Source organism: Benincasa hispida, chromosome 5 (genome assembly GCF_027475165.1).
Source record: "Benincasa hispida cultivar pf3 chromosome 5, pf3_genome.v1.1, whole genome shotgun sequence".
NCBI classification, from domain to species: Eukaryota; Viridiplantae; Streptophyta; class Magnoliopsida; order Cucurbitales; family Cucurbitaceae; genus Benincasa; species Benincasa hispida.
In genome coordinates, this window is record NC_143482.1 from 13,138,396 (window position 1) to 13,166,033 (window position 27,638).

General features: G+C 37.0%; 1 long non-coding RNA gene and 1 other non-coding gene across 3 annotated transcripts; both read left to right on the forward strand.

The window, feature by feature from the left end:
- Nucleotides 1–3,251: 3,251 nt before the first annotated feature.
- Nucleotides 3,252–21,912, forward strand: LOC120069267 (uncharacterized). 2 transcript variants are annotated; one of them, XR_016529486.1, is made up of 7 exons: nt 3,252–3,319; nt 3,426–3,490; nt 3,628–3,846; nt 4,627–4,691; nt 4,786–4,923; nt 15,461–15,630; nt 21,743–21,912. It is a non-coding gene; the product is annotated as an uncharacterized LOC120069267 (long non-coding RNA). The 2 variants fall into 2 exon arrangements; XR_005479493.2 differs by lacking the exon at nt 3,252–3,319 and having other exon boundaries at nt 3,354–3,490; nt 3,628–3,733.
- On the forward strand, nt 3,277–3,404 carry LOC120069268 (U6atac minor spliceosomal RNA). Its single transcript, XR_005479495.2, has one exon. It is a non-coding gene; the product is annotated as a U6atac minor spliceosomal RNA (small nuclear RNA).
- Nucleotides 21,913–27,638: the final 5,726 nt, after the last annotated feature.

The window sequence follows — 27,638 nt, forward strand, 5'->3', positions numbered from 1 at the left end:
AAGTAACGATATAGATTCAACAAAAGAATCATATATCTCTCTATCAGGATCAACAAGGTCCTCTTTAATTGAGGATTGGAGAGCAATACCTTTAATCTTCTTCTCGGTCTTTCCATTTATGGACATCTCAAATGTAAGGAAGAAGCTAAATAGTTCATCTACTTTCAACTTTGTTATGTCTTGAGCATCCTCAATGGTAGTAACTTTCATATAAAATCTCTTAGATAGTGACCTAAGCATCTTTTGAACAAGTTTTTCTTCAAAAAAAAAAAATTCCAAGAGAAAATGACTCCTTTTCAATATATAACAGCCAAACGTTGAACTTAGTAATGAATTCTTCATCATGCATTCTAAGGCTCTCAAACTTCGATGTCAACAACTGTAACCTTGACATCTTGACTTTAGATCTTTCATGAGCAACTGATAAGATGTCCCATGCTTCCTTAGCAGAGATGCAAGTATTAATTAGCCTGAATATGTTGTGGTCTACACCATTAAATATTGCGTTCAAGGCACGGGAATTTTCCAATGAAGCCTCATCTTTTTCAGCAGATCATTGGGACTCTGGCTTCAAGATTTTTTTTCCATCGCCAGACTTGATGGTGGGATGAGACCAACTAGTTACAACAGCCTTCCATGATTTGCTATCAATTGACTTAAAAAAGGCGGTCATTCGAGCTTTCTAATACGAAAAGTTTGTTCCATCTAGGACCGGAGGATGAGTGGCAGAGACACCTTCTTTGATCCCATCCATGATCACACTTGAGGTAAAGGTGACGCACTCTGATGCCAATTGAAAAAGTGATAGGATGACTTGTCACTCAATATATGGATGTTAAATGAAAAGCACTGCAACCATTGAAACAACAGAAATACTAACAGTAAATAAATAAGTAGAGACACACAGAAGTTAGTAACCCAATTCGGTGATGAACCACCTACGTCTGGGGGGCAGTGTGCCCAGGAAAGATAATCCACTAATATTAAAGAGTTGAGCAGTTTACAATGCAGTACTTATATGTAATACACGACCATTATAGTGACTCATGTAGAGCATAACTCACGGATCTAAGCTCTCCTAGATGTGAGATTCCCTCTCAAGTGACACAGGCTCCCCTTAAATTAGACAATTTTATTGTTGATTACCTTAGCTTCCGACAATGAGTAAGACTTCCTCTCATGATGTTATCTTTCCTCAAGTTAGCGAACTCCTTTCACTGATGAATCTTAGGATCTTCCTAGGATGGAAAACTCTTCCTTGAAGCTGAATCTTAGGCTCCCCTAGGACTGAGAATACCTTCTCTGGCAGTAATGGCTTAGGCTCCCCCTAAGACCTATTTACTTCAAAGTGTTGCACTCCAACGAATGAAGGACTGCACAATAGAATGGTGAACAACAAGCAAGAACACAACGATGCACAACAATGGTCATAGAGCAGAAAACATCTTGCTTAATTAACAAAAACGAAACCCCAAAGATCAACATAATTCTCCTTTAATAATCGAATCCAAGAAAGGAAACAAATCCCCATTTGGAAAAGAAAGACCGTGCTTTAAAAAAGGAAAATATCGGACAAAATGTTACACCCAGATATTTCCAGATAAGAAAAATATTATGTAGGGATAAGCTCCGTTGTCACTAACTGATGTTAAGACTTTGTTTGAGACAAATGCAGAAATCAATGCCTTAAAAAAAATATAAAGTCAATCAAATGAAATCTCCAACAAAAAGTAATAGCCGTTGGATTCATTTTGTTATGATAAATATAATATTTCATTAGTAACATTTGCATAACAACATAGAATTATCTTTGGACTCCTATAACAAACCAATGTCACACAATTAATGTTAAAATTTTCAGATAGTTACAAATTTGCCCGACACAATAATTAGGGATTCCACTTTTTCTTCTTTGTGGCTATTACCTCTAAATAAACATGGGATGTGAAGGGTAATAACATACAACGGACACAAAAATGTCATAAAGGTGTAGATTAAAACTTTTAAAAAATAATTTAGATTAAACAAAAAAGAACCCAACAAAAATTAAATACCATAAGATCTTATCAATAAATGCATGAGATATTATTAAAACATGAAAGGGAGGAAAAAAGGGAGTAACGACTCTAGCTAGAACTCCAATCTTTCCCCGATACCATCTATAACCCTCACCGAACAAATTAACTAGGATTAAAAGTAAATATACTCTTTGGCGTTGTTATTAAAAGTAAATTAACTAGGATTAAAAGTAAATAAAAGTAATTATTTATTTATTTATTTATTATTATTAATCTCAATGGAGTAAATATATTAGCAATAAATAAGACGTTTGGAATTAAGAGGTCAAGATTTGAACCAACAATTTTTTTAAGTTCAACAATAAATGGAGTGTAGGGATTTTGACCTTTGATCTATAATTGATAGTATGTGTCTTAATCAATTAAGCTATATTAAATTTGCCTTAAAAAAAGGAGGAATTGACATTTGAAGTGCTTTGTAGAGACAAAATTATCAAGATCATCATGTATGGGTGTCATTTAAATTTTTAGGTGTCATCTTTTGTAATAAGTTATCTTCCAACTCATTGTGCAAATTATGACATATCTTGTTTTAATATACGTCTAGTGTAAAACTTCCTAAATCTATATTAAGAGAGCTTAGTTTTTAGCTAGAGGCGTGAGTTTTTATATAAATTTTTTTAGTACTTTGCTTTAAGAAAAGAAATAACTTGTACTTGGTAAATTTCAATAAAATGTTCTTATTTTCTCTAATTTCTTCCTCTCTGAATTACCATTATTCTAAGTTTCATAAAAGTTTTCTTGAATTTTTAATTTTCAACATTTTCAATCACGGTTATCTTCATTATTTATTTCCTTTATTATTTTCAACGAATATTTTAAACTCACATTAATTTTTTAGACTTTCATCATTTCTATTATTTCATCAATTCTCACATCCTCCATACACTTCCAATTTTTCACAAACTACATGTCTCACATACATTCATGCCTCATGTCCAACATTAAATGTATGTATATATATATATATTGTAAATTTTAGTTGGGTTGTGAGATAAGATGCATATTTAACCTTCAGAACAACTATTATAATACATTTAAAGTATTTTCTATTTTGTCATAAATATATTCAAATAAAGAAAGATATATTTGAAACATTAGAACAAAGGTAAAAGATTTAAACAACAATACAGTCCCACATCGAATGATTTCGAAAACAAAATCACATATATAAAATAACACAAAAGTTTCGGCGATCGTGTTCGATTAAAGGAGAGATGGTTGGCATCTCCCCTGACAGGGTCGGGAACAGCCTTCGGGCTTCCCTGTTAACACATACGGTTAAGGCTACCCACCTCTTATAGGTGGATCTAACCCAATTTTTTTTTTTCTTTTTTTCTTTTGTAGGTTAATAATGGAGATGGCGAGAAGAAGGTAAGAGGCCAACGAATGAAGCAATGAGATCGTAGTAGGTAAGAAACCCAGCGCTTTTCACATACTGTTGCTTTTTCAATTCGTATTCTCCTCCGTACAATAAATAGTGTAAAAATCCATGTTGCTTCTGTTAAAGGTATTTTTCAACTTGACTAATCGTGCTTGGTATTTTTAGGAACTCATCATATTTGGATTCATACTTGAATCCTGCTTTCAGGCTTTAATCAATGATCCAGATCAAAGACGCAAGGAACAATGGGCGCAGACTGGACGGAATTATGGTAGATTTGCTTGGATTTGGTGACCTTGCTGGACCTCCTTCAAATTTCTTGTTTGTTTTCATGTCTTTATATATATATAGTGGTCTGCTATCCTCCACCCACACAGTCAACAGGTGAGGTGGACATAAATAAGGACAAATATGAGAAATGTCATGTTGTTTCCCATTATGAAATATACTGAGTTCAAGTTCATGTCTCTCTTCGGCAGGCCAATTGATTAGGGGCTAGTAAAAGTCAAAAGAGTGAGAGACTTGTAAATTTCTGAAAATATCACTGGCTTAAGATGCCTATATTTACAATCTATTGCAGTTACCACGGTGGAGTTGATAGTGAGGGTCGCCCTATTATGGTCTTGTGGGAGAACATTTTCTACTGCGAGTGAGTTGTGATCTATGTTGTAAAAGTAATATAATTTAATCTTGAATACTATGCACTTGTTTCTCATGTTAGATTTTTTATATCTTAAAGACTCCTAAGAAGCATGACTATAGATATGTACAAAAAAAACAAAATTAATCACCCATTTTCGAAACATTGATATGGACCTGGTGATATGATATTGATGAACTTCTTAGAACTCAAGGAGGTGTGGCTCATGTTTAATTTTTATTCTCTGTTTAATCTTATGTAAGATCAAGACGACACAGTAGAAAATGTGCTACCATAACAACCATAATAGGGCAACCCTCACTATCAACTCCACCACGGTAACTGTAATAGATTGTAAATATAGGCATCTCAAGCTAGTAATATTTTCAGAAATGCACAAGTCTCTCACTCTTCTGATTTTTACAAACTTCTAATCAATTGGCATGCCGAAGAGAGATCAATGTAGGATGCTTTTTGTCTGCCTTCTCCATATCACAAGCTAATGTTTGTTGGATGTTTTTTAGGTATCCTCTGTGGAAGTGTAGAAAGGGAGTTGGAAGGACCTAAAGATATCAATTGATGTAGCAAGGTAACATTCTTGTATTGTGGTGTTGGCTGCAGGGGTTTACGGTTATTTGTGTTAGTGTTTGATTTAAATGCATTTAAATTTATTGTGGTGGCAGAAAATGAAAATGGGTTTGCTTTAGTTTGTGTAAAAACGTTTTAATAGAAGAGAGCAAAAATGTGCCCGCAACAAAGAACTAGAGGATGTTGGAATAATTTTCATCATACTACTCAATCATAGCAAAATTGAGAAATAGGTACTGAAATTTAATTTTCAAGTTATTTGGTTATTTTGTTTGCAATATGGTCTTAGTTTTATTTGCTTAGTTGCTTCCTTTGCCTATGAAAGAGTGATTGTTTTTTTCAATAAATTGCAACATCTGTTTGTAGGAATTTTAGCTAGTATATTGTTTCACTCTCTCTATATATATTTGTGATGAAAAAGAGCATGAAAGCAGGCCCCGTGGTAAGAAACCATTCCCAAAAATCTTTTTAATGTTGGGTTTGTTTAGTAGGGAATTTAGTTCATTTTATGTTGATTGTTTTCACTTTGTTGTACAAGTTTTTTATTTAATTTCTTATGTATTTTGTGTTCTTAACTTTGTTTCAAAATAGTTTTTGAACTTTCATCCTTTCTTGTTCTTGAATGTACTGGTATTAGTTGTGCATTTCAAACAAACTCATTTTCTATTTTCATTTATCTAAAGGGCTAAAATGATACATAACCAGAGAATGGCCTGAAAAGATTGACACTCTCTCTCTCTCTCCTCACCTCTCACCCTCCTATCCTCCTCTCTATCACACATCTTTGCCCAACCTCCCCGCCAGAACCATCAACCATGTTCTTCTCTATTAGTTCCTCTGATACAAGCCACCATGAACAGACCAGAGCCACCCAGGAAGATAACGGTTGAAAGGAAGATCTTCTCTATCGACTTTGACGCACACTCCAGAGGCAAGAGAGTCAAAATTACAGAGAGTGCTAGAGACAAATCCTTCTCCCTTTCAATTCATTGGAGCACTCTCCGTCGGGTGACAAAATCTATCAAAGCCCTCCTCACTATGCCACTTAACCAAAAATTCTTCAAAGAAACAAGGGTTGATGATCAAGTGGTATGGTTAGAAAAAATTACAAGCAAGAGAGGCTCTATGTGGAACTTGTTAAACTAGATTACAATGGGGGTAAAAACCGCATTTAGAGCAAAGAAATGGATGGAAGGCTTTCATTGACCTTACCACCTTTTATAACTCTGAAACCACAATCCCCATTAGAATCAGCCAACTACCCTTTTAAAGAGACCAAATGTCCAGAGATCTATTACTCATTAAGTCTCTATGGAGCTCAAGGGGCATCACATGGACCTATCTGGATTCTAACAGATGCTCCAGGGACATTTTAATCATGTGGAATTCGGCTTCCTTCTCCTCCTCCTTTATCACAAAATATCCATACTCTCTAACCATATTTTTTTCATTAGCTGATGGCTACAACATATGGATCATAGGTTTCTATGGACCTTCTAATGATACAGACAAGCCTCACCTCATACAAGAGCTTAATGACCTTTGTTGTTTGGTTGATGATAATTGGCTTGTTGGTGGAGACTTTAACATCATTCGCTGGCCTCATGAGAATTCTAATGGCTGTCGCCCTAACCAAGCCATGAATAGCTTCAACTCTTTCATTGAACTGAGGGGGCTGATTGATATTTCTCTAACAATTGGCAGATTCACGTGGAGTGATTTCAGAACAACCCTACTCATACTCAAATTGACGGTTTTCTTTGCACTGAATTAGTCTTAACGAAGTTTATTGATGTCTCCATAATGAGGCTGGACCGCCCCACATCTGACCACTTCTCCCTTTTGCTGACCCTTGCTGGACAGAGTTGCTGACCTACACCTTTCAAGTTCGAAAATATGGGGCTCTCTCACAATAATTTCTTCTGCTTTGTTGAGGATTGGTGGAAGAAACACTCTCTGAATTGATGGCCATGCCATGGCTTCATTAACAATTTAAAAGAATTGAAGTTTGCTATCAAAGCCTGGAATAAATCCACCTTTGGGATCAACAGATCAAGAAAAAACAGTCTCTTGAAGGAATTGTCTGACATTGATTATGAAGCTGAACTTGAAGGAATTATCAATGAGGCACTTCATCATTGCTGAATATTAAGCAAGATACTCTCTCTATCAATGCCAATGAAGAGATTAGGTGGAGGCAAAAATGTAAGACAAATTGGTTCATTAAAGGAGATGAAAACACCTCTTTTTCCACAGATATGCAGCGGCCGAAAAGAGGAAAGAATACATTACAGAGGCGCTTACAGAACAGAATAGTCTCTTCATGATTCTGAGATTGAAAAAGAATTTATTTCCTTTTACAAAAAGCTCTTCACTTAAAAAGTCTGGAGTGAGGTTCCTCCCATACCCTGTTGAAGGGGCTCCCATTAGTACTGACCAGTGCAACTTTCTGGAGGCTCCTTTCACTGAGGAAGAGATTTGGTTGGCAGTCAAGGCTTTGGACACAAACAGATCACTGGGGCCAGATGAACTTACATCAAATTCTTTAAGAGATCTTGGAACATCCTAAAGCCCGACATTTTTTGTGTTCCAAGATTTTTATAAGGATGTCATTAACAACAATGTCAATGAAACCTACATTTGCCTCATACCCAAGAAAATTGATGCTAGGAAAGTAGGTGACTAGACCAATTAGTCTCACCACTTGTCTCTACAAAATTATAGCCCGAGTTCTTCCTAGTCATCTCAAGAAGGTTCTTCCAACCACCATCATGGATTTCCAATCAGCATTTGTGGAGGGTAGACAAATCCTTGATTCTTCTCTTAGTGCCAACGAAATCATTGACGAATGGCATAGAAAGCGTTTCGGGGGTTTGGATGTGGAGAAAGCATTTTACAAAGTTGATTGGGATTTCCTCGATGAATTTTTGAGAGTTGAAGGATTTGGCACGGATTAGAGGCCACCATAAACTTCTCTATCATTATCAATCGCAAGTCAAGAGAGAAACTTGGAGCTACTAGAGGATTAAGGTAAGAGGATCCTCTTTCCCCCTTCCTTTTCATCATTGTCATGGATTCACTTAGCCAAATGTTATCTCTAGCGAATACCACCAGCTTCATTCATGCATACAAAGATGCAAGTAACACTATATCCATCACCTTTGTGGATGATTCTATCCTCTTCTCAACTAATAAGGAAGAAGATATTGATAATTTACCGAATTTGTTCATTCTCTTTGAGCAAGCCTCCGGTTTGAATATCAATAGAAGCAAATCTGAATTTATGGACATCAATTGTGATGATGTTTGAATTGATTATCTTGAAAAGTTAGGGGAAAAAGAAAATGCACTAGAGTTACGTGGAAAACCCTAGACCAGGGAGAAAAAAACCACGATAAGAGTTTTTATTTTTAATTCAGATACACAGTACACAATACAAGAACATGTATAAATAACCAAACAATGAGAAACCTTAGACTGATAAAAGACAAACACGCCCTTAGGGCTAAAATATAATTTCAACACTCCTCCTCAAGTTGGGGCGTAAATGTCAATGAGACCCAACTTGCTAACACAGGTGTCAAAAGTTTGTCTGGGTAACCCTTTGGTGAGAACATCCGCAACTTGTTGGCTGGACGGAACATAAGGAATGTAAATGCTACCGTTATCCAATTTTTCTTTGATGAAGTGTCGGTCAATCTCAACGTGTTTGGTTCTGTCATGTTGAACCAGATTGTGTGCAATATTAATGACAGCCTTGTTATCGCAGTAAAGTCTCATCGGGTCATGACTTTCTTGATGTAGATCTACCAAAACCTTCTTCAACCAAATCTCTTCGCATATACCCAAGCTCATAGCCCTATATTCGGCTTCGGCACTGCTTCTAGCCACGACGCCTTGCTTCTTACTTCTCCAGGTAACTAAGTTTCCCCACACAAAGGTACAATATCCTGAGGTAGATTTCCTATCTGTAATAGAATCGGCCCAGTCAGAATCTGTGTAGGCCTTGATACACCTTTCATCATGCTTTCTGAAAACCAAGCCTTTTCCAGGAGAAGACTTCAGATACCTCAAGATCCGTGTGACTGCCTCCATGTGTCTTTCACACGGAGCCTGCATGAACTTGACTGACCAAACTAATTGCATATGATATATCAAGTCTGGTATGTGACAGATATATCAGTTTCCCCACAAGCCGTTGATATCTTTCTTTGTTTACAGGAACATCATCTGCTGACTCTATCAGATTGAGGTTGGCTTCTACAGGTGTATCTACAAGTTTACACCCTGTCATTCCAGTTTCTTTCAACAAATCGAGTGTGTATTTCCTCTGAGACACTGAGATCCCTTCTATTGATCTTGCTACCTCCATTCCTAGAAAATATCAAGGTACCGAGATCTTTTATCTCAAACTCATCTGCCATTCATCGTTTCAACCTGTCAATTTCTGCTGAATCATCTCCTGATAGTATAATATCATCAACATAGACAATCAATACTGCTATTTTTCCTGGTGCTGACTTTTTAGTGAACAAGGTGTGATCTGAATGCCTTTGAACAAACCCCTGAAATTTAACAAAGGTGGTGAATCGATCGAACCAAGCTCTAGGGGACTGCTTCAGTCCATACAAGGATTTTTTCAATTTGCACACTTGATTGCCAAACTGGGCTTCAAAACCTGTAGGTGGGTTCATATAAATCTCTTCTCCCAGTTCACCATTCAGGAACACATTTTTTACATCCAACTGATGGAGAGGCCAGTCTTGATTAACAACCACAGAAAGGAGGACACGAATAGTGTTAAGTTTTGCCACAGGTGAGAAGGTTTCTGAGTAATCCACTCCATACGTCTGAGTGAATCCTTTTGCAACCAATCTGGCCTTATATCTGTCGAGAGTTCCATTTGACTTGTATTTGACAGTAAACACCCACTTGCACCCTACAGTTTTGTGCCCTCTCGGAAGACTAACCAAATTCCATGTTTTGTTAGTCTCAAGGGCCCGCATTTCCTCCATGATTGCACCTCACCATTCAAGAATTTTCAGAGCCTTGTGCACATTGTCCGGAATTATCACATTATCCAGGCTGGTAGTGAAAGCTCTAAATCTCATAGACAGGTTACTATAAGACAAAAAGCTTGTCATAGAGTGTTTGGTGCACAACCTAGTACCTTTTCGCAGAGCTATCGGCAAATCCAAGGTAGCATCAACCTCAATCTCATTGGTCTTGTCAACCTGTTAATCTGTACCCAACTGTTGTTCATTTTCAGTCCCTTGAGCACCACTGGGTGCTTCATTATTGCCATCATCCCTGACTGCACTGTCATCATCTTTGACTTCACCTGAGTCCCCTATATCACCTTCAACATACTCATTGTCATTATGACTAGGGGTACCTTGACCCTGAGCCGGTTCCGGTTCTGACTCTTGAACACCTTTTGGCTGAGCAACAAGGGAAACAATTTCGGGAACCATTTCCTTTCGGAGATGCTTTCGATAGTAGGTTATCCAAGGCACTTGTTTTGTAGGAAGGATAGGTTCATTTGTTTCTGTTTCAGGGATAGGTTCGGGAAACAAGTCTAAGGGAACAAAGTAGGTGGAAGTGTTAGCCTCTTCACTCGAAGTCTCCCCCTGAAGAGGACTAACGGGAAAGAATGGCTTGTACTCTAGAAATGTGACATCCATGGTGACAAAATACTTTCGAGAGGAAGGCTGAAAGCACTTGTAGCCCCGTTGATGGAGCGGATAACCAACAAAGACGCATTTTTCGGCCCTAGGAGCAAATTTACTTTGGTGAGGACCATGATTATGGACGAACACGGTGCACCCAAAAACTCTAAGAGGAACATCAGGGAAAAGGCGAGTGGACGAGATGGATTCTTTAAAATGTTCTAAGGGGGTTTGGAATTTGAGCACACGGGAGGGCATCCGATTTATGAGATGAGCTGTAGTAAGAACAGCATCCCCCCATAGATACGAGGGTAAGGATGCAGGTATCATGAGGGATCGGGCTACTTTAATGAGGTGGCGATTTTTCCGTTCGGCCACCCCATTTTGCTGAGGTGTATGGGCACAGGAATTTTGGTGGACAATTCCTTTCGAGTTTAAGAACTCACGAAGGGTCTGATTAACAAATTCACGCCCATTGTCACTTCAAAGAACGACGATTTTGGTATTGAACTGGGTTTCGACGGTAATGTAAAACTGTTGAAAGACCGTCGTCACTTCAGACTTGTCTGTAAGAAGAAACACCCATGTAAGACGAGTGTGATTATCAATGAAGGTAACGAACCACCGTTTACCTGATACCGTTGAGACATTCGAAGGGCCCCAAACGTCACTATGTATCAGGTGGAAGGGCCGGGAAGGTTTGTAGGGTTTGAGGTAAAAGACGCCCTAGGCTGCTTAGCACGGATACAAACATCACACGACAAAGATGACACATTCACATTACGAAATAAATGGGGAAATAGATATTTCATATAATGAAAATTTGGATGTCCAAGACGAAAATGCCATAATAAGAAATCAGTTTCAGAAATAGTAAGAGAAGACAGTAAACAAGTGCTAGATAAACTCCTAAACAAAGCATTGTCGAAAAGAAAATAGAGCCCCCTATTGTGTTGGGCAGTGCCAATCATCTTCCCCGAGCTCAGGTCTTGAAACAAAACAGTATATGGTGAGAACACAACTTTGCAGTTCAAATCTCTGGTTAACTTACTGATTGATAGCAAATTATAGGATATTTTTGGCACATGTAAGACATTATGCAAAATCAGTCCTTGAAGTGGGGATAAGTGGCCTTTTCCTGCAACGGGGGCAAATGACCCATCTGCAATTCCTATTCTCTCATTTCCAGCACTCGGATAATAGGAGAGGAATTGGTCAGACGATCTAGTTAGATGGTCCGTTGCTCCAGAATCAAGAATCCAGGATTCATTTCCCTCAGCAAAGAAACTAAAGGAATGGGGAGTACCTGACTGTGCAATACTATCGATTCCGACCGTACCTGGATCCACCTGGCTTGTAATTTCCAGCATTGATCTTTCGTATGCCATGGTTTCTTGCAATGCTCACAAATTGGAGGGTTCTTTCCATTCTGTTTGTCATTTTCTGAACTCGATGACTTGACTCCAAACGCAGCAGAGTCCAGGGTATTAGGCGTTGTACCATTCATAGCGCTGGTTCGATCTTCTTCCAATCTGACCTCGGAGTAAACTTCCATCAGGGACGGCATTGGTCTTTGTCCTAAAATTTGGCTTCGAACACCATCAAACTTCGAGTTTAAGCCAGCCAGAAAATCATAGACACGGTCAGCCTCCTCAATCTTCGAATACTGAACCCCGTCAGCAATTCCAAACTATTTCTCGACATAGATCCATCTCCTGCCACAACAGTGATAATTTATTGAAATAGGATGTTACGTCGAGTGTCCCTTGCTTGCACTCATGCACTTGTTTTCTCAAGGTATAAAGGCGTGAAGCATTCTGCCTCTTCGAGTAAAGTTTCTGGACAGCTTCCCAGATATCCCGAGCAGAAGCTGAGTAAAGAAGAGGCTTACCGATCTGAGGCTCCATACTATTTATTAAAATTGAGCGAAGGAGAGAATCCTTTCCCTTCCATATCCGTTCCTGAGGATCCCCGGGGTTTGGTCTAGGTATTTCCCCTGTTAGATACCCGAACTTGTGCCACCCCTCGAGAACCATCCTCACAGATTGTAACCAAGAAAAATAATTTTGTCCATTAAGTTTTTCGCCAATGGAAATTCCTGCATAATTGTCTACAGACCCAGACATAATGTTTGTGAAAGGCAAAGTAGGGTAAGTAGTTACTGGAGTTTCTGAACATAACGGAACCCCCAGGTATGTATCTGGTAGAAAATCTGTTGAAGGATTGGCCGAAGATCTAACAGCTGCTCCAAGTGCAGAAATTTGGTGTTGAAGGTTTGCCAGTTGCTGTTGAACACTAACAGTCCCACCATGAATCGTTGAAAGTTGTTTCTGCCCATAAACCCCTGAAGATATCGTTTCTGTCGTTGTGGGAAAACTAACAGGAGGAGCTGGCGGACCAGAGGAAAAATAGTGGGAGACAAGAAGTTGCTGTAAAGGGTTCGACTGGACCGGGTTTGGTTGAATCGGGTTTGGTTGGACCGGGTTCGGTTGGACCGGGTGGTGCAAATGACGTTGTGGGTTTTGGTAGACCGATATATCGGGCACATTCAGAGGGCTTGGAAGATTCGAATATGGAAAACTCGATAATGAAGGAAGACTTGAAGATGGAAGATTCGATGGGTAGACAGAACTAGGTAACGTCGGAAGGGAGAACGACTGACCTGAAACCCTTCCATCGGCGGGATCTGGAGCGGAATCAGCGACTGTAAAACCCGGTGGTTGGAAAACATAGGCAGTCGACGGCGGACGCTCGTATCTGGGCTGGGCTGATGGTGAATGGTCGAGTCTCGACGGCAACGGCGGCAGTGTGGTTGAAGTCGTTGTCGGCAATGGCGGGGGTCCTCCGACGGCAGTGACGGCAGGCTGGATCGATTAAGGCTGGTTGAATCTGAATCGGTCCAAGTAATGATCGTAGGTATTGATCGACGGTAGCCTTAATTTCAGCACTGTTAGAGTTTTCTCTTGGAGTTCCATCCTCTACTAGAGTCGATGATTGAATCTCTTCTACTCCAACGACGTTCTCATCACCATGTTCTGATACCAACTTGAAAAGTTAGGGGGAAAAAAAAACACTAGAGTTACGTGGAAAACCCTAGACCAGGGAGAAAAAACCACGATAAGAGTTTTTATTTTTAATTCAGATACACAGTACACAATACAAGAACATGTATAAATAACCAAACAATGAGAAACCCTAGACTGATAAAAGACAAACATGCCCTTAGGGCTAAAATATAATTTCAACAGATTACATCGCTAGAAAGCATGATTGCAAGGTGAGTGTTTGGCCGGCTACCTATTTTGGATTCCCCCTATATGGAAAACCCACAACTATAACCTTCTGGCAGCCCATTTTGGACAAGATTACCAAGCAGTTACTCTCCTGGCAGCATAATTTTCTCTCAAAAGGAGGCAGACTAACCCTCATTAATGCCTCTTTATCCAATTTACCCACTTACTATTTACCCTTCACCTACTACAATGGTTGAACAAATTGAAAGGCTTTTCAGAAATTCTCTGGACTGGCAATAGAGGCAGTAACACTAGTCATCTACTCAAATGGAACATCTTAAAACAGCCTTGTGCAGGGGGTGATTTGGGCATTGTGGACATCAAACAACAGAATCGAGCTCTTCTAGCAAAGTGGAGTTGGCGGTTGGTTTGGAAAAAGATGCTCTATGGAGGAAACTTATAAAAGCTAAATATAGCTCCATGCGCTTTGATTTAAAGGTGGATGATTCCAGCAAAGTCTCCATAAAAAGCCCTTGGAAGTATATAACGAACATAAAGATCTCATACATAGCAGTGTTCCAAGCTGAGAAATGGTGAATCTACTGCTCTTTGGACAGATATTTGGTTTGGTGACCTTAAAAGAAGTTTATCCAAAGCTTTATGCTATTACTGCTTCCAAAAATGTATCCATTCCTGAAGTTTGGATTGCTGAGAATGAATTATGGTCACTGAATTTTAGTAGAAATCTCAAGATTGAGGAAACTGTGGAATGGGCCTCACTAATTCATCTCATTCCTAATGTGTTATTAACTCATCGAGCTGACATATGGGTATGGAAACATGGAAACAGTGGCATTTTCTCCACAAAATCTCTTTATTCTCAGCTCACTGCACTACAACCCATGGCTACTCATAATCTTTATGAAAAGATTTGTGGAAGCCTTCATGTCCAAGAAGAATCAGATTCCTTATATGGGAGCTCTCTCATTCATGCCTCAATACTATGGATAGACTTCAAAAACGCTGCCCATGGGTCTGTCTGTCTTTCTCCATCATGGTGCTGCCTTTGCCATTGAGAAAATGAGTCTCACAACCACTGTGTTTACCAACTGCACCTCTGTGGCTGTCATATGGTCTGAAATTCTTGATGCATTCCAGTGGACCCTGATTCCTCCCAATGATTCTCGGAGCTGGATTAACCTTCTGCTTATGGAACATCCCTTCAAAGCTATTAAAGAATTCATTTGTGTTATCATCATTGCTGTTTTGTTGAAAACTTGGGATGAAATGAATGTCAAAATCTTCCAAGACAAAGCGAAGTCTCCCAAAGAAGTCTTGGACTCTGCTATTTTCAACTTTTTTTTTTCTGTTTTGGTGTAAAGATCTATCGACCATTAAGAGCCATAATTTCTCTTACCTTATTACAAATGTGAAACATCTTTTGTGTTCCATTTAATTGGGTCTCTTTTGTATACCTTTGAATATTTCATCAATCAATGAAATAGTTTCTTATTAAAAAAAAAAAAAGAAAAATTTAATTGTATATGAGATTCTCCTGAAACACAAAGGATCATTAGTTGTTGCTTTGTTTTTGTGATATCCACTTAAACATCCTAGAAATTGTAGCAATATATGTAGATAACAAATGAATCATTCTTCTGGTCTCTCTTCGCTCCCTGCCCCGAAAAAAGGAAAGTGAAAGTGAGTAAGCAAGAAGATTGAGAATAACGAGCACAACTTGTCATTAAAGAATTGGATTAGTTTCATTCTTGGTGTTCAAATGCCATAGTTGTTGGATTTTGCCATGTTTCAGAATTGAGCGGGTTATAGAGCTGAGTTTTGGCTCTGTGGATTGTTGATTTGTGCAGTTCTTTGCTCAAGCTGGCTTTCTCTGCCCTGCTTTGAGGAATCCTTCTGACCATTTTCTTAAATGCATCAATTCAGACTTTGATAAAGAAAAGGCCACTCTCAAAGGTTCTATCGTTCATCACATCATTGTTATGCGGCATTAGAAAAAGTTGAGGAGATGTCAAAATTTGTAAGTCTTCTACTATCTAGTTTTATCCACTGCCAAGTTATGTTGTGATTTATATGTTGTAACAATCTGCATTGGAACCATCTATCTCAATGTTGGAACAAGCTAGAACACCATTCTGGTATTTGATTTTGTTTATTCTGTGTTCTGAAGTTTGCTTGAAAGAGTTTAGCATTGCTTGTACACTGAATTTGGTTAGAGCCCATAAACTCTTAGTAGATAAAATTGAAAGTTTATAACCATATTGAATGTGTTGAAATATGTTAAATTAGCCCTAAGGGCATTTTTGTCTTTTTACTATATTTGCTAAATTAGGGTTTCACATTATTTTATTTATATCTAGGGTTGGGTCTATTGTAAAGACACATAAAAATAATAAGTTCTTTTCTATCGTGGTTTTTCTTCCCTGAATTAGGGTTTTCCACGTAAACTCCTTCTGTTATCCTCTTTTCCTATTTCAATATGGTATCAGAGCAAGGTGATGAAACCCTAGCCCCGATAGAAGAAACTCAGTCGTCAGACTTAGTAGGTGAAGGTACGCTGAATAATGAGACTGTGATTCAAGCAGCAGTTGACCGATATCTCCGATCTATCATTCCAGGTGGTGGAATTGCTCCTACTGGCTCGCCGATTAGCCTCCAGTCTCAGCCGTTCCAGCTAAACACCATCGATCGGAATCTTCCAGCCGAACAGCCGACGCACGCAATCGGGTCACAACCAATCGGATCCTCAGCGTCGCTCACAACCATCTCAACCTCAAATGTTCTCCAGCCGGCGCACGCAATCGGTCTACAGCCGGTAGGTATCTCGGCGTCGCACAGAATCGCGTCCTCACCAGACGATTATGGGTATGTTTCAGTTGCCGGGTCGAGTCAGATCGGCACGATCTCCTCTCATGGGCGTGCTCCAGCTGCCGGGTCGGGTCAGATCGACGCGACTTCTTCCGCTGCACAGCAGATCGCCGAGCCGTTCATCCGTTACCCACCATCACAGCAGTCTGGGAGCAGCGCTGGTCTCGGGTTGCCGAGCTCTGCTGCTGGTGGACTTCCGGCAGTAGCGTCGTCACAGCATCATGGTGGACAGTTTCTTCCTCAGGTATATCCGGTTCAGCCCCAGTTTCGAATGGGTGAATCCATTGAAGAAAATCCCATGGCATTTAGACAGAAAAATTCCAGATCTGAATCTCATGGGGAACTCCAACAACAATTAGCTAGTCTTCAGCAACCGATGGTCGCCCTGGGAGCCCGGTTGAATGGCCATGATTCTTCCCCGATGTATTCAGAAAATCCGGTATCACTGTTTCCTAATCCAACTTCTAATCTTTTATCTGGAACAATTGGAAATTCTGCAGGAATGATCACGGGAGAGAAGTTGAATGGGCAAAATTACTTCTCTTGGTCCCAAACCATTAAAATGGTTCTTGAGGGACGCCATAAGTTTGGATATTTAACTGGAGAGATACCACGACCGAATCCTGGTGATCCCCAAGAGCGTGTCTGGAAGGCAGAGGATTCTTTACTCCGCTCAATGTTAATTAGTGGTATGGAACCACAAATCGGGAAACCCTTACTCTATTCAGCCACTGCCCGGGATATTTGGGATGCAGTCCAAAGGTTATATTCGAGGCATCAGAACGCATCCCGCATGTATACTCTACGTAAACAGGTTCACGAATGCAAACAGGGGAGCATGGATGTAACATCATACTTCAGCAAGTTGTCGTTGTTATGGCAAGAAATGGATCTATGTCGGGAGATCATCTGGACCTGTCCACAAGATGGAATTCAGTACTCCAAGATAGAAGAGGTTGAGCGTGTGTATGATTTTCTTGCCGGGCTACACCCCAAATTTGATACAGTTCGGAGTAGAATACTAGGGCAGAAACCAATTCCGTCTCTCATGGAGGTATGTTCAGAAGTTAGATTGGAAGAAGATAGATCAAGTGCAATGAATGGGCCAAGTGTTATCACTACAGAGTCGGCTGCCTTCAGGGTAAAGTCCACTGGAGCTGATGGTGACAAGCAGAATAGTAAAACACCCCCAGTTTGTGAGCATTGTAAAAAACAGTGGCATACGAAGGATCAGTGCTGGAAATTGCATGGTCACCCTCCAAATGGTAAACGTCGCCCTCCGAATGACAAGTCGAGATCTGGGCGTGCTCTAATGGGTGAATCAGTTGAGGGGACTGCACAACCTCAAACACAGTTTCCAGTGACTAATCATGGGGATTCAGGTACCGTAGGAATCGGAACAGTTGCTCAATCAGATAATCCTCAATCCTTGAGTTTCCTTGCTGAGGGGAATGAGTTATGGATTCTAGATTCAGGAGCAACCGATCACTTGACTGGCTCATCCGACCGATTTCTCTCATACTATCCAAGTGCTGGAAATGAGAGGATTCGAATTGCGAATGGGTCCTTCGCTCCTGTTGCTGGAAAAGGCAGACTATCACCATTTCATGGATTAACCCCTGCAAAATGTCTTACATGTGCCCAAAATCTCTTACAATTTATTATCAATAAGCAAAATAACAAAAGATTTGAACTGTAGAGTTGTCTTCTCACCAGATACTGCTTTGTTTCAGGACTTGAGCTCGGGGAGGACGATTAGCACTGCCCGATATGACAGAGGCCTATATTTCCTTTCTACGGATGCTTCCTCCAGAAGCTTGTTTAGGACTAGCCTGTTATCTTCTTTTGCTATATCTAAAACAGATTATTTATTATGGCATTTTCGTCTTGGACATCCTAGTTTTCAATATATGCGATATTTGTTTCCTCATTTATTCCATAATGTGAATGTCTCTTCATTATCTTGTGATGTCTGTATACGTGCTAAACAACATCGCGTGTCATTTATTTCTCAGCCCTATAAGCCTACCCAACCTTTCCACCTGGTTCACAGTGATGTCTGGGGTCCCTCGAACATCAATACCCTGTCTGGTAAACGGTGGTTTGTAACTTTCATTGATGATCATACCCGACTTACATGGGTATATCTTCTTGCTGATAAGTCCGAGGTTTTATCTACCTTCAAACAGTTCTATACCACTGTATTAACACAGTTTAACACAAAGATTGCCATTCTCCGAAGTGACAATGGTCATGAGTTTGTCAACCACACCTTCCAGGAATTCCTAGTGTCAAAAGGGATCATACATCAAAACTCGTGTGCATATACTCCACAACAAAATGGGGTAGCAGAACGGAAAAATCGCCATCTTATTGAAGTGGCTCGTTCCTTGATAATTCCAGCATCTCTTCCTTCGTACCTGTGTGGAGATGCGATTCTTACCGCAGCTCATCTAATTAATAGAATGCCTTCCCGAGTCCTAAAGTTTCAAACCCCTCTTGAGTGCTTCAAAGAGTCCTATCAGTCCCGTCTTATTCCTGAGGTTCCTCTTCGTGTGTTTGGGTGTACAGCCTTTGTCCATACTCATGGTCCACATCGGACTAAGTTTGCTCCACGAGCTAAAATATGTGTGTTTGTCGGGTATCTACTTCATCAGCGAGGCTATAAATGCTTCCATCCATCTTCCAGAAAATATTTTGTTACTATGGATGTCACGTTCCTTGAAGACAAACCATTCTTTCCCGTTAGACATCTTCAGGGGGAGACCACGAATGAAGAGACTAACAATTCCATGTATTCCATACCCATTAGCCTCAACCTTGAGCCTAGTCCGGATATTCCTGCATCTGAGCTTAGTCCCAATATTCCTGGACCTAGTCTACCTAGTCTTGAACCTAATTCGGCTCCTGTTGTTCCAGTGTCGGTTCTTCCTACTAAACAAGTGCCCTGGATAACGTATTATAGGAGGAATCTCAGAAAGGAAATTCAGGAAACCTCTGATGTTCCATCGGAAAGTGTCCAAGCGTTAGAACCAGCACAAGTTCAAGATCCCGTTGTCTCAAAGGAGAGTCTTGAAGAAAAGTCTGGGAACATAGAAAGTGACGAAATGAGCTCAGAGAAGGTTGAAATGTCAGGAAGGGATGAGATGCTTAATAATCCTCAAGAGGATGCAGAATTGTCTCAAAAGTTCGATACTGAAGAGAGACAGACGAAAACTGACAACTATGATAACACCCTGGATATGCCAATTGCTCTGAGAAAGGGAACCAGGTCATGTACAAAATATCCTTTGCATAGTTTTTTGACCTATAATAACTTATCTCCTGTTTTTAAGGCTTTTACTACTCAACTAGATGCTCTAACAATACCTACCAGTGTACATGCGGCCATGGAAGTTCCCGAATGGAAAGCAGCAGTAATGGAGGAAATGAGAGCTCTTAAGGCAAATAAGACTTGGGAGTTGGTAGCTCTCCCTAGAGGCCACAAAACAGTTGGTTGCAAATGGGTGTTCATAGTGAAGTATAAGTCTGACGGAACACTTGAGAGATATAAAGCCAGGTTAGTTGCTAAAGGATTCACTCAGACGTATGGAATTGATTATTCAGAAACTTTTTCTCCAGTAGCTAAGTTAAACACGATTCGTGTTCTTCTGTCTGTCGCTGTGAATAAAGATTGGCCCCTACATCAACTAGATGTAAAGAACGCATTCCTAAATGGTGAGTTAGAAGAGGAAGTTTATATGAGTCCACCTCCAGGGTTTGAAGCTAAGTTTGGGAATCATGTTTGCAAACTCAGGAAGTCTTTATATGGGTTGAAGCAGTCTCCTAGGGCATGGTTTGACAGATTCACCGTGTTTGTTAAGTCCCAAGGGTTTGTTCAGGGACATTCTGATCATACCTTGTTTACCAAAAAATCACCCTTAGGAAAGATTGCTGTGTTGGTAGTGTATGTTGATGACATCATCCTATCAGGGGATGATACAGCAGAAATTACTTAGCTAAAACAAAGGATGGCGAGTGAATTTGAAATTAAGGATCTTGGTAGTTTGAGGTATTTTCTAGGGATGGAAGTGGCAAGGTCGAAAGCAGGAATATCTGTTTCTCAGCGGAAGTACACTATGGACTTGTTAAAAGAAACAGGAATGACCGGATGCAAACCTATTGACACCCCTATTGAGGTCAATAGCAAACTGAAAAATGTTTTGGAAGGAGTCACTGTGAATAAGGAGAGGTATCAACGTCTAGTAGGAAAACTGATTTACTTGTCTCATACTAGACCCGACATCTCCTATGTTGTAAGTGTAGTAAGTCAGTTCATGCAGAGTCTATATGAGGAGCACATGGAAGCTGTGACTCGAATTTTGAGATATTTAAAGTCCACTCCTGGGAAGGGCTTGGTATTCAGGAAACATGACACACGAAGCATCGAGGCATATACTGACTCAGATTGGGCCGGATCTGTGACTGATAGAAGGTCAACCTCAGGGTACTGTACCTTTGTATGGGGAAACTTGGTAACTTGGCGGAGTAAAAAACAGGGTGTAGTGGCCAGAAGTAGTGCTGAGGTAGAGTACAGAGCTATGAATCTGGGAGTGTGTGAAGAAATCTGGTTGCAGAAAGTTTTATCTGATCTTCACGAGAGTAGTCCTGGGCCTATGAAGCTGTATTGTGATAATAAGGCTGCCATCAGTATTGCAAACAATCCCGTACAACATGATAGAACCAAACACGTTGAAATTGATAGGCACTTTATTAAAGAAAAGTTAGACCGCGGATCTATTTGTATTCCCTATGTACCTTCAGTCCAACAGATCGCCGATGTCTTTACGAAAGGGTTATCAAGACAGACGTTTGAAGCTTGTATTAGCAAGTTGGGCCTTGCTGATATCTATGCCCCAACTTGAGGGGAGTGTTGAAATATGTTAAATTAGCCCTAAGGGCATTTTTGTCTTTTTACTATATTTGCTAAATTAGGGTTTCACATTATTCTATTTATATCTAGGGTTGGGTCTATTGTAAAGACACATAAAAATAATAAGTTCTTTTCTATCGTGGTTTTTCTTCCCTGAATTAGGGTTTTCCACGTAAACTCCTTGTGTTATCCTCTTTTCCTATTTCAATAGAATGATTGTTTTGATTGTTGTTTAAGATTTTTTAAGACTATTTTCCATGTCAATTAGCATCTTTGTCATCCTCCATTTATGATTGTTTGTTTGATATCAACCTTGAAATTTGCCTTTGACCCTAACTTTATTATGATGCAGGAACGATTTGTTAAAAGAAGACGAATTCTTGTAGGCCCAAATTCATCGACTTTAAAGGTTCATATAAGCTTTCTCTCATTTCATACTTCATTTTTTCAGAATATTGATTCGGGATTGGACTAACCTATAAACTAAGAAAAAGAAATTAATACAATGATTGTTGGTCTAAATAAGTCAGCAGCAACATGTGAAATTTGGAATCTCTTTCTAGTTTTTAAGGAAATTATGGCATCACCCGAAAAGAATCTCTCTTTCTAATTTCTCTAGAAGAATTGGGGGACTCTAAATTTCCTTCATAAGTATCATATCAAATCCCATCCATCGATCCACTTTTTTGAGAAATACAAGGTCCGAAACTGTTATTGGGATTCCCTGTTGAACATATATGATTAAGGCTATCCATCTTTTGTTGGTAGTTCTCGATCTATTAGACATAAATTCAAAATTGAATTTATGTTTAATGAAATTCAAACTCTTTATTGTTTAGTATATCCATGATTTTCAAAAAAATAAAAAATAAAAAATATCGAATAACTAATGCGTTATTACTCTATTAAACACAATTAAAAATTTAGGTCCAATTTAGTAACGGTTTGATTTGATTTGATTTTATTTTAAAAATATTAGCCTAAGTTCAATTCTTAGTCAAATTTCAAATTCCAAAGCTTATTTTTTTTAGTTCTCAAAACTTGGCTTGATTAATTTTTTTTTTTTTTTTGAAAATATTAGTAAAAAGTAGATAACAAAACAAAACAAAAATAGAGGTAAAAATGATGTGCATAGACTTAATTTTTAAAAATAAAAAATTAAAAACCAAATGGTTACCAAGATTTTAGAAATTTATTTGACTCAAGTGAAAGTTTAGGACTTGATACACAAATTAAAGTTTAAGTTTATACTTTTTAAAGTTTATGGACTAAATAAATACAAAATTTAAAATTTAAATACTAAACTTGTAATTTAATCTTAAAGAATATTTTTTTTGTTCGACACATCTTAATTTGCTACACCATAAAATGTGTTTGTCATGGTAGAAAAAAATTTAAAGGAGTTGCATGACTAGGGGGATTGAGCATCCTATCATTGTGTTAGATATCCATTTTGATAATTAAAATGACTTTATTTTATATCAATATAGAATTGTATTGAAGTTGAGGTGGGACACGAGTCGTATTGTGCCTATGGTAAATTCACCATTGACTCTTTGATTCCGAGAACTTCACTAATGGACTTCTTTCTTTAAGTCTTTACTTTATTCTTTATTTATTTATTTATTTTGTATTACAGTGAGCATAACAAAACAATAATTGATAAGTATTAATTTACATGAAGTTAAAAGTTGAATACTATTTTTTTTTTACTTCTTTTATAATATGCATGTCTAATAATCTTTTGTGGTTGCCTTTCTCAATCTTCTTATGCAGTTCCTTCATTATACTCCTAGCATCAAGGTGGAATAATAGGATGTATATAAGAATTGAATAACACCGGTAAACTGATTATATCTTAATTAGATACAAATAATTACATCGTAAAAATACAGACACTATATACAACACTTTTTATACTAAGAAAATAAACCAAATGAAATAAAAAAAAAAAGTTATAAATTACAATAACTACAAACAAACAAAACTTTAAGATCTTGTGAATAAGTCAGTAGGTAGTTGAGATACGCTTATTAATTGTTACCTTAAAAATAATTATTTTCTCATCATGAATTGCAAGCAGATTACAATGATCGTCCAAATTCTGATAGAACAATAAATTCAAACTATCAAATCTAGCAGAATTTTAAGATACTTGCTTTCAACTTAAGATCCAAAAAAGAAAGGAAAGAAAAAAAATTCCAAATGGAATGAGATTCCCCTCATAAAGAAATAACTAAGTTGCTATATATTTTGGTAACTCTCACTAAAATAAAATAAAATAAAAAAATAACTATTGAAACATATGTTATACATAATTCAAGTAGTTACCTGATAAATTCTGAAAAATTCAAACATAGTTCATCAAATGGAAGTAACTATAAATTTAACTTCTATGTGTTAGATTTGTTAATGAAACATGAATTCATTTTTAATGTTTTGACATTGAAAAATAAAATAGATGTAGCTATGAATTTAATTTACATATACTAAATTTATCCCTTTTTCATTTTCACAAAATTTTAAAATAATCCACTTTGTTCATTTTAAAAGTACAAGAACCAAAAAGAACATTTTAAAAATACAGGGACCAAAATGAACCAAAAGAAAAGTATAGGGATCACACTGAATCGAAACCAAAAGTACAAAGACCAATGTCCACATAGCTGAACATTTTGAAAGTATCGGAAACAAAATGAACAAAAGTGGAAAGTATAAGGCCCAAAATGAATATTTTAAAAATACAAGGACTAAAATGAATAAAATTCAAATGTATCATGGATTGAAGTAGTATTTAAACTTATATATATGTGTGCCGTCGGTACACACGCTTTTGCAAATCATGTTTTTAGTGATTTTTTTTCTTAATGAACATCATGTATCATAATATATATATGTAAGTAATTTTGAATGTTGGTTGCTTTTGATTTGGAATTTGTTTAATTTTTTAGTTTGATTGTAGATTTGGGTGACTTATATTTAATTATGACTTTTCATGATTTCCCTGTTTACTAATTGTAATTTTGTAAGTTATATCTATTGATTTTGTTTATATCCTTAATTTTTGGATCTTGTTTACTTCTTCCATTGCAATCTTTCTAAGTCCCAATGTGAATTTGATGGCTTCATGGAATTTTATTTAATTTGATTCTTGTGCTAGAAAAATGGGTTGCTTGATCAACTCTTCTAAGTTTTTTTTTTTTTTTTTTTTTTTTTTTTTTTTTTTAATATATATATATATTTTTTTTTTTAATTACAAATTTAGTTCACAAACTTTGATGTTTTTATTTATTCATTAATTAGTGTCTAATATATCTCTAAAGAATTAAATGCTTAAAAATTAATTGATCTATATTATATATAAGTTTGAATTTTATGTCGGATGGAATTCCGAACTTTCAATTTTTGTCTAAATTTTATTTATAAACTTTGATGTCTGTGTTTATTTGTTCGCCGAACTTTTTAACTTATTTAATAAATCTCTAAATTTTTTATTTAATGTATAATATATCTCTAAAAATGAAATGTTTAAAAATTAATTGACCTATATTATATATACATTTAGATTTTATGTCTGATGGAATTTCAAACTTTCAATTTTTGTCTAATAGATTTGTGAATTTTGGAAATTCAAAAATTTAAAGATTAAATTTTTAATTTTAAAGCTTCAGAACCAAATGGACACAACATTTTTTTAAGTTCAACGACTAAATTTTTAAATATGTTGTTTTTTTAAAATTAACTTTTAGGTTACCCTTTTGAGCTCTAAACTTGAAAGATGAGCCATCACAATAACATGCCATTTGAATTGCAAGTTGATCTTTATTGTATTTTCTATATTTAAAGTGTGAGCTAGAAATGGTTTTCAGATTGTGTTAAAAAAAATAATTCTTCTTTTCTAAGTTATCATTTTTAAGACATTTTTTAAATAATGACAATAACTAAGGTTTTCTAAGATATATATCAAAGAGAATCTAATTAATTTCATCAAAAAAATCTATGGTTCGAATCTTTTTCGATATAGGGATATTTCAAAATAACATATATTTTAGGACTACACAATTCTTAGTTAACAAGCCAATTCAAAGGGGTTTGAAAAGTTAAAACATGAAATGTTCTTAAACAAAAATCATGTGTAAAGTATTACTAATTTAACCCCTCTTGCTTTCCCTTAACTAAAAATTGATCATAGGGCAAAAGATTATTGAATCCACAATTTATTATTCCCCTAATTAAGTAGACTTATCAATTTATTCATTTTTAGCCATTTTTTTTATGCAATTTAGATTCTATTTTATGATTTTTAGATTTTAGTAGGTCAAATAGTTTTCGAGGATATTGTTTGAAAATTTTGTTTTTGAAAATTGTTTAACATTCTATGATCTATATATTGGAAATTCTAAATATAACATTTGTTTCGGAGTTCTTTTTAAAAATAATATTATTTTAATAAATAATGACAAAAACAGGATGGAGGGAAAAGTAATGATAAAAATAGGATTAAGGAATCGTGGACCCAGTATACGATTAAGTCCACAAGTATTTAGATGAACTGTAGATCCAATACATAGTTTAGCCAAAATCGTGTACCTGGTCCACAATTTTAAACTTTATATGACTGCTACATTCGAGACTGTCACGTACTATGTCATGTTGTCTCCACGAGTTCCATGTTAACCCTCATATTCTTTTTGTAAAATCTCTATTGTTTTATTTTGTTCCTTCTTGATCTCTTATTTTTAATCACATGTTTTTTTGTTCTTTCTAAGTTTGTCGAATTATCTCCCATCTTCAATATTTTTTTTTTTTATTTCTTCTCTTCTCTTTTCTTCACTTTTTTCTTCATTTCGCCAAAAGTACAGATTGACAAAACCACTTGCCCCGCCGGTGTGATCGGCTGGCCGACGTCTTCAATGTCTCCATAAACCACCAGAACCGATTGATAGAAATCGAGTCGTCAGTGGTTAGTGGTGGTTTTTGTCCAAAACTAATACCGCTCGACTAATGCTCACCCCTAGGTGAAGTAGAGAAGATTTTTTATGAAACTCGTGGACGGGGCCACGATCTCCGATGTAGAACTCGTGGACAGACTTCACGATTTCCAATGTGAAACTCGTGGACCCCATCCATGTCTAACATGGCATATTACGTGGCAAAGTCTCGAATATGGCAGCCATGTGAAGCTTAAATCGTGGATGAGGTGCACGAATTTGGTTAAACTGTGTACTTGTCCACAATTCATTTAAATATTCATGGATCAAGTACATGTTTTCTCATGATCATGTGCCAGGTTCATGATTCTTTTGTCAGCATAATTACTTTAAATATATTGAATAGATTAACTTTAAGATCATTCATGCCAAATTGTTAAGAATAACATACCGGATTTCATTGACAAAATTAACGAAAATTATAAGGTGGCTATTATCTTTTTCAATCAAAACTTTGAATGGCCTACGTGGGATGTCTCTCTAGATGGGATTAAAGAGAGACTAGGTGCTTATGTTTTGGTATTTGGAGATCATAACCCTGAGGTCTCTTTATATACCGTTCAATCAGAGTTCCAATTAAACTCTAATTAACTAGGAATGAGTTTCTATCCATTAAGTTCATACTCAATTAGGAATTAGGCTCTTAATTATTAGATCACATAATAGCGCTCAATTTGATAAAATAACCCAATATGATAAATTATTAATCCACATACATAACTCATACTTTAATTGAACCTATTATTATTTAAATACGTCTAACATCTTTAACCTTATTTTTGTCATTATTTTCTTTTCAACCCTAATTTTGTCATTATATTAGATACAATTTTTTTAGATAAATAAAGTATTTCATGTTAAAATGCGTTTTTATTAAATAGATTTTGAACAATAATAATCTTAAAACAAGTTTCAAATTCTAAATTTGCTTTAAAACACTACAAATATGAAATACAACTTTAATATTTTCATAGAATTGTTCGTATTCAAATTTTTATTTGCAGACGACTCACCAAAACACACCCTTAATTTTGTTTATTTTTTATTTTCTTATTATTATTAATTTTTTATTATCTATTTCATAATACAATGTATCATATCTTAAATCTTATTCAGAAGTTATACCTTGTTTAGCCCTCACTCAAGCTTTGTGGAAAGGTGATTATGAATCCCTAAACTTTCATAAAAAGGTCAATTTAGTCTATGAACTTCAGTTTATAACGATTTAGTCCATATAATTTTAATTTTATAACAATT